This window comes from Lynx canadensis, chromosome B3 (genome assembly GCF_007474595.2).
Source record: "Lynx canadensis isolate LIC74 chromosome B3, mLynCan4.pri.v2, whole genome shotgun sequence".
NCBI classification, from domain to species: domain Eukaryota; kingdom Metazoa; phylum Chordata; class Mammalia; order Carnivora; family Felidae; genus Lynx; species Lynx canadensis.
In genome coordinates, this window is record NC_044308.2 from 72,769,932 (window position 1) to 72,778,452 (window position 8,521).

At 39.4% G+C, this 8,521-nt stretch overlaps 1 non-coding gene across 1 annotated transcript; it reads right to left on the bottom strand.

Moving 5' to 3' along the window:
- Positions 1 to 1,000: 1,000 nt before the first annotated feature.
- Positions 1,001 to 1,107, bottom strand: LOC115517323. The gene has a single exon (XR_003969787.1). It is a non-coding gene; the product is annotated as a U6 spliceosomal RNA (small nuclear RNA).
- Positions 1,108 to 8,521: the final 7,414 nt, after the last annotated feature.

Below are 8,521 nucleotides of genomic sequence, written 5' to 3' on the forward strand. Positions count from 1 at the left end.
TCTTGATTGATTTTGCATTATTTTATGGGCTGAATTTGTGGTGCCTAGAAGCATTGTCTAGTCAAAATAGTTGGAATTATATAGAGGCAGATAATCATCAGTTTACCTTCATTATAGTGAACACCAGTCATGTTAGTCTTAGATATGTTTACAAATTTCTGAGTGGAAAAAATAGAAAAAAATACTAAAAACATTCACAGATAAGCACTCATTATTTTCACTTGTTTCTCTTTCACTTTTTTGTACTTCGTTACATCGTATTGTAGGAAAAATTTTATGTTCTTTTATTAACAGTTCCATTTCTGTCTTTTAAAGCCTTGCGTTCATAGTTTAAACTGATTGATGATCTACTGTTCTACATCATAAGTATACCATACTCAACTTTATAATTGTCATGTTTTGATATATTTTGATTCTTCATTTCTTATTTTAAATAATTTTAATTTTTTTTTTTATTTTGAGAGAGGGAAGGAGCATGAGCACAAGCTGGGGAGGAGCAGAGAGGGGGGGAGAGAGAATTCAAGCAGGCTCCTTGCTGTCGGCACAGAGCCCAACTTGAGGCTCGATCTCACGAACTGTGAGATCATGACCTGAGCTGAAATTGAGTTGGATGCTCAACCCACTGAGCCACCCAGGTGCCCCTAAATAATTTTAAATAGCATTATGGTAACCATCTTAAATCTAAATGTTTTTTAAATATTTTTTTTAAGCAATCTCTACACCCAACGTGGGGCTTGAACTCACAACCCCGAGATCAATAGTAGCATACTCCATGGACTGAGCCAGCCAGGTGCCCCTTAAATCTAATTTTTTTTTACAGATATTTCTTTTTTTTAATTTTATTTTTTTTAATTTACATTCAAATTAGTTAGCATATAGTGCAACAATGATTTCAGGAGTAGATTCCTTAATGCCTCTTACCCATTTAGCCCATCCCCCTCCCACACCCCCTCCTATAACCCTCTGTTTGTTCTCCATATTTATGAGTCTCTTATGTTTTAAAAATATGGAATGCTTCACAAATTTGCGCATCCTCCTTGTGCGGGGGCCATGCTAATCTTCTCTGTATTGTTCCAATTTTAGTATATGTGCTGCCAAAGCGAGCACCCTTAAATCTAAATTTTAATTTAAAATGTTCATCATTTCATTAGGACAGCACCCTAGAACTAGAATTTGTGGCTCAATGGGTAAAACTAGTTTACACATTTTCTGTTTCTTGTCTTTCTTAAAAACAAAACTCCTTTAAAATGTTTTCTAAATTAATGATCTCTACACCCTACCCCCTTTATACTTGAACCCACTCTAGTCAGATTTTCATTCCTACCTTTCCATTGAAATTACTCTTGCTAAGGTCCCAAATGAGTCTCCCATCAACAAACCCAATGATCCATTACCATTCCTTATCTTATTGAATCTTGAAGAATGTGACACCACAGCTACTTTCTCCCTGAATCCCATCTTTGTCCATGTCCTCCTGGTTTGCCTTCCGCCTCACAAACCACTCCTGCCCTGTCTCCTTCCTAGACCTCCCTAGACCTGCCCCCTCCCGCTGACCTCTACATGTTGTGTTGTCGCAGGGTTCAGTTCTCAAACATATTCTCTATCTACATTCATTCTCTTTAAATAATCTTAAAGGAGGTCAGGACATGCCACCCCAAAATGCGCCACTTTGGCATATTGATTATTTTGAGCAGAAGGCACTTGGAAAATAGCAGGTGCAAAAAGCGCTTTTGGCATGCCACCCCTCTCCCACCACCTCTTTTTCTTCCTGAGGGAAGGAGGTGAAAACGATACCCTCCCTCACCCAGAAAAGAAGCATTCATAACACCAGAGATGGAGGTTGTGCTGAAGGAAATCTGTGCAAACAGACCTTGTTAAAGTCACTCCCCTCTTCCCCTTTGATCTACCCATATGTTTTATTACTTGTCCACAGTTGTCTCTCTTTGTTCAACTTAGCATATAAATACTTAGGCCTGGCTACTTCTTGGGGTTCCCATTTTTCTATGAAGGCTTCCCTGTACATGTAAAAATTATTAAATAAAATCTACATGTTTTCCCCCTGCTAATCCATTTTCTTTCAAGTTAATTTTCAGGCCTAGCTGGAGGAAAAGGTAAAGCTCTGCCTCCCCTACAATCTCATCTAGAAATATGATTTTAATTACCACTGACTTACCCATTGATGACTCACAAATTTACATCTCCAACCCAGCCTTCTCTGTTGAAAGCCAGGCTCATATATACTGTAATTGGTATAATATCTACACTGGATGTCTAATTGGCATCTTATATTTAACATATCCAAAACATAATGTCTGATTCCCTTCCATAGGCTATTCCCTTGCTCTTTTCTATCTCAAAAAGAAAAGTAGAGAGAAGAAAAGAAAAGAGAAGAGAAGAGAAGAGAAGAGAAGAGAAGAGAAGAGAAGACAGAAAAGAAAAGAAAAGAAAAGAAAAGAAAAGAAAAGAAAAGAAAAGAAAAGAAAAGAAAAGAAAAGAAAAAAGAAAAGAAAGGTAGTTATATTAAAGCCAAACACCTTGGAGTCTTTAATTCTCTCTTTCTTCATACCCCACACTGTCAAACAAACTGGCCACATAAGATTTATTTCCTGTCAGAAGAAGTCTGACTTCGTTTTTCAATTCAAATAATGATGTTACATGCTGGGTTTCAGTGACAGTAATGGGGTTCATGTCAGGCCACCCCAAATTATGCCACTGTGGCATATTGGTTATTTTGAATTAAAGTCACTTAAGACACAGCCAGGGCAAGAAGGTCACTCTGACCCTCCTCTGGCCTCCTGAAAGCAGGAAATAAATTCCCCATGTGAAGCCCACCATTCCTGCTCCTGGAGGGTAAAAGCGATCCTTATTACTAAAGGTAGGGAATTTAAGGCTGAGAAGGCTGTATAAACAAACTTGCTACTTCTTTACTAATTTACTACTTCAAACCCAAGCCCCTTTGTCTTGTCAATTCCTGACAAATGTATTGTTTCTTTGTCTAAAAGAAAAGCTGCCTGCTTTGGTCCTTCTTTGAGACTCATATATCTTTGAACTCCTTACAAATAAATAAATGTTTTTCTTCTGTTAATTTGTCTTATGTCACTTTAATTATTAGACCAGCCAAAAAACCTAGAAGGGAAGAAAGGAAATGTTTCCCTTTCCCCTGCAACAACCAATTCATTTCTAAACACTAATTCTAAGATGATAGATAGATAGATAGATAGATAGATAGATAGATAGATAGATAGAAACAAGGAATCTTGTCTAGAGGTTGTTGTCTAATTGAAGTATAGCCCTGTCTTGTTATAGTTCTTGCTTAGCTGTTAAGAATTCTCCCTCTGAAGAAGCCATTGAATTATCTCCTTGTATGGTACCTTGGAGATTTGGCACTCTGAAGTAATACACCATACTAAGATTCAGGATGTTTGAGATATATACTACTTTTTTTCTTTTATATTTTTTTTTTTAAGGGAAGGGTAGAGTGGAAAGGGAAATGGGAAAGAAGCAGCAGCATGACATCTGGATCTCAGGCATGTTCTAGAGCAGATAAGTTTTAAGAAAATCATATATAGTTGGATTCCTCTAGAATTATCTATGCCTGCAGAACCCATGGAAACTCTTCATACAACTCCAAGAGCACATAAACCCCAGTTTGAAGACCATTGGTCTAAAATGGGACACTATCAAAATCTAATAGAAGCAGTTAGAAGAGATACAAGTTATTACAACATACTGAGGAGTCATTCCCCCCACCACCCACACACACTGATATGAGATGCTGTCAGTCATGTGCTAAATACCCATACACAGTTGGGCCGATTTATTAACTTGCCATTCCATTTAACTGACCTGTCTGCCTAGTCTGTTTGCACTTAAGAATTTTCCTTCCTTTTGGGGCACCTGGGTAACTCAGTCATTTAACTGTCAGGCTCTTGATTTCAGCTCAGGTCATGATCTCACTGTTTATGGATCAAGCCCTGCATCAGGCTCTGAGCTGACAGTGCTGAGTCTGCTTGGGATTCTCTCTCTCCCTCTTTCTCTGCCCCTCCCCTGCTCTTTCTCTCTCAAAATAAACTTTTAAAAAAAAGAACTTTCCTTCCTTTCTCTTTCTTTTTACTTTTATGCAATAATGTGCTCATTTCTTCTACATGTTTTTTTATCTGTTTTTTGGGGCGGGGGTTGCATGTGAATGCTATGAATACTGTACTTAAACTGCTGTTTATATTATAACCTGTCTTTTTCTCTTTTAGATATTCTGGTATATAATCATTTCTTCTGCAAACGTGCAGATGATGTTTTACTTCTTTCCAGTTCTTATGCTTCAAATTCTTTTTCTCTGAGCTGACTGCATTATCTAGTAGCTCCAACATGCTGTTAAATAGTGGTGAGGATAGCAGACTTTGTCTTTCCCTTACCTTTCATAAGGAAGTCTCTAGCATTTCCCCATAAGTAGGTGTTGGTTTGGGGTTGTGACATATGCATATGCATTTTTTTGTGTTAAGGAATTTGTTAGTAATTCCTTTTTTTTTTTTTTTTTAGTGTTTTTAACATGAATGGGTTTTGTATTTTGTCACATGCCTTTTCCATATCAATGGAGATGAACACGATTTTTCTTGCTAGCTCTTATGCCAGTCATTAAGCTACTCATTCTTTTAAAAGTAATTTTTGGGGCGCCTGGGTGGCGCAGTCGGTTAAGCGTCCGACTTCAGCCAGGTCACGATCTCGCGGTCCGTGAGTTCGAGTCCCGCGTCGGGCTCTGGGCTGATGGCTCAGAGCCTGGAGCCTGTTTCCGATTCTGTGTCTCCCTCTCTCTCTGCCCCTCCCCCGTTCATGCTCTGTCTCTCTCTGTTCCAAAAAAAATAAATAAACGTTGAAAAAAAAATTAAAAAATAAATAAATAAATAAAAGTAATTTTTAAGTTTATTTATTTATTTATTTTGAGAGAGAGAGAGAGAGAGCACTAGTGAGAGAGAGAACCGCAAGCAGGCTCTGCAGTGTCAGCTCATAGCCCAATGTGGGTCTCGAACTCACAAATCATGAGAACATGACCTGAGACGAAATCAAGAGTGAGATGCTTAACCACTTAACCAACTGAGCCGTCTAGGCATCCCAAAGCTATTCATTCTTAACTGCAAATATTTCACTCCTATACTTTGCTTATATTGTTATAAGTGCTAATACCTATCATCCAGTGCCCTCTAGAGTTAGTTAACTTTACACGTGTTTTTCCAGTCTCCCCCAACTGCATAATTAGCATATTCTATTTTGTACATTTTATTAAACATCCCCACAGGGTTAAGTTGAAAGAGCTTTTGATAGCAGGCACTCAACATTTATTGTTGACCTACTACAACCACTGTCCATCATTGCTCAGGAAAATTGTTAAATCACCTTTAACCAGACATATTCCTGTTGGCACCTATCTGGCAGGTTGAAATGATCATACCTGAGACAGGAAAGAAAAAAAATTCCAAGGGAAATGCTCGTATAATTGCTACTTCTCCCAAACAACTGAAACAATTCCTTTTATTCTTCCCAGACTAAAATTCCCACCTTTGAGAACATTCCTCATCAGTGGAGAGAAAATCTTTAAAAAGACACGAAGAAGTTTTGCTAGTATTTTTGTGGTTCCAGATTTGATGCCCTTTGACAGTGCTCTGATTAGGAAAAGAACCATCATGTTCCCAACAAAGTGTAGCAATTTACAAGCAGCCAGATTCTCCGCTGACCACCCCATGGGTATGTTGTTTTCTTCTCAAGCAGAAATCAGAGGACAGGGGAAGGTAAAGCATAGTTCTCCTCTGACTCTGCAGATCCAAGAGAGAGCTAACTCCTAGCTGAGTTACTATGACATGGAGCTTCAGGAAAAACGCTAGAAGAAGCAGTCTCCCTGTTGTACATAATTTCATACATGCAGAGTGGAAGACTGACATCCACAATGAACATCAAAGAAGATCACAGCCCTTTATTCATCACCAACTCTCAGCCACTTAGCTCAGCCCCACAGCAAGAAGTGAAGGAGGGAAGGATGGGGATTGGTGTACCAGGGCCAGGGCTTCGGCCATGGAAGGTACCTGAGGAAATGTTGTTAAGTCGATTCTAGGTCGGTATCTAGAATCATCAGAGTGAGCACTGGATGCAAAGGATAGAAGAGAACTTTCTTCCTTAATCTCTCCTCTTCCAGTTCCTAATCCTTTCTGTAAATATAGGCGACCATAAAACAGGGTTTCAGATAACTAATATGTAAAAACTAAATAGGAGAAATTACTGGACCTTGCACAGGTGCCCAGACTGAAATATAAGAAACACTCAGATTTTTGCAAAAGCACTACCATTTTCAGAGTTAGCCAGACACCAGGATGCTTTCTCACATCTGAGAATGTATTAAAAGAAAAGATATTGGGGACGCTTGGATGGCTCAGTCAGTTGAGCATCTGACTCTTGATTTCTGCCCAGGTCATGATCTCATGGTTTTCATCAGATCAAGCCCCATGTCAGGCTCTGTGCTGGGTGTGGAACCTGCTTAGGATTCTCTTTCTCTCTCCTTTCCCTCGCCCCTTCCCCCTTGCATATTCTCTTTCTAATAAAAATAAAATATAAAAAATAAAAACATTTTTAAATTAAAAATATATATATTATATTTCCCTCCTTTATATTTTCAGGGAGAATCTGGAAGAGCTCTGACTTTTTCGGCTAATTTAAACCTGTTCAGATTGAAAGATACAACAAAGCCATGACAGGCCCTAATCAACAGAGGAGAAGGATCAGGTCTTTTCTCAACCTTTGATTTATATCCCTTAGAATGTAGTATGGGGTCATATAGGCAATGAACTTTGTAGATTTTCATTAAAGGTGAGCAGTGGAAGGAAGAGCATTCCAGGCACTAAGAAGATTCAGACAGTCATTACTGGAGAACATTTTAACACTATGTTTTGTTTTTTTTTTTCTATTTTGTTTGCTTCCCCCCTCTCTGTATGTTCTATCATCCTTTGATCTAGCATAATGAGTTACATTGTATTAAAGGGGGAAAAAAGGAAAAAAAAATATAATAAAAAAAGTTCAGACCACCTGGGGGCAGTGATTCCACTGGCAAAAGTGATTGGCTGGGAACTAGACTGAGTGATGGGAGAAGCAGGAAAGAGTATATTCAATGATGAGTTTGACGTGACAGGTCAGCTTTTGATTGGTTGTGAAAACAGTATGAAGATCACCTAAGCTTCCAAACCAAAAGAGGCAGAAGAATCCAGAACAGTGAACCAGGCTCAATGAACATTGTCAGTTCCAGGCCTCCAAACTGAATGGTCAGAGACTCCAGGAAGAAGCAGGAATGGAGATTGCCCTACAAGCCTTGCTGATGCTCCTGTGTGTGAAGCTAACCTGTGCGTGAGGGGGAGGGGAAGGGATAGGGTGCAGCTCTGGAAATGAAATCCAGAGGGATCCTCGGGGTCCCTCAGGGAAAATTCTTTAAAACAAAACAAAACAGTTTCTTATGTATGAAAGTCTTCTCACTCTCTCTAAACAGGGTCAAATGGACAGCGTCCAGTGGAACAGAGCCCTCCTTCCCTGACAGTCCAGGAAGGCGAGAGCTTCACAATAAACTGCACTTACAGAGACAGTACTCTGGATTTCTTCCAATGGTTTAGGCAGGATCCCACGGAAGGCATCCACACTCTGATACATATTCGATCAAATGAGAAAGAGAAGATCAGAGGAAGATTTACAGCCACGTCTAACAAAGGGGACCAGCACTTTTCTCTGCACTGGAAAGATTCGCTCCTCTACGACTCAGCCACCTTCCTGTGTGCAGTGGATAGCACAGTGCTTCTCAGACACCTGTGGCTTACACCCAAACCCTGTTCAGTCCTGCACCAACTTCTACAAGGGCTCCAGGGCGCTGAACTTAACTTTGAGCAAACACGAGGGGCTTTTAATAACCTGATGTCAAATATTTCATTTGAAGATCTTGGGCAGAGGGATAATGTTTTCAAATACCATCTAATGTATTTTGTTTCTCAGTGTGAAGTCCTTACTCCATTAAACCTAGTCCAAGATCCTGAGGCTTAATACCAGAAAGGGGAGAGCACCAAAGAACAAAGAGAGAACAGAATAAAATTCTTGCCCTTGAGCTCTTTTGTAGACTTTTACAAATACATTGAAAATACAAAATCTTAAAAGCCATGACCATCAAATTCAGTAGTGAAAGAAAATATATTTTGACATTCTGAAAAGGCTGGCTTAGAAGATCAAGAACAAAAAGCTGAGGGAAAATGGTATAAAGTTTATAAAGGACGAAGTGTAAAGATAACACAGTATGAAAGAAAGTCTGGTTCCTCCTGAAAAGTGGAGGCTGGCTGGTTAGGGAAGAGTCAAGGGGTATAACCAGAAGTTACTAGCCAGAGGTCTTTCAAAGTCCCAAACAACTGCTCTTTCTAGGATCAGAACCCTGAGCAGGTGAGTGGGAGGAGGATGAGTCACATTTGGGGCAACAATGAACTCAAGAAGCAGTGAGTGCAGGCACAGTGTT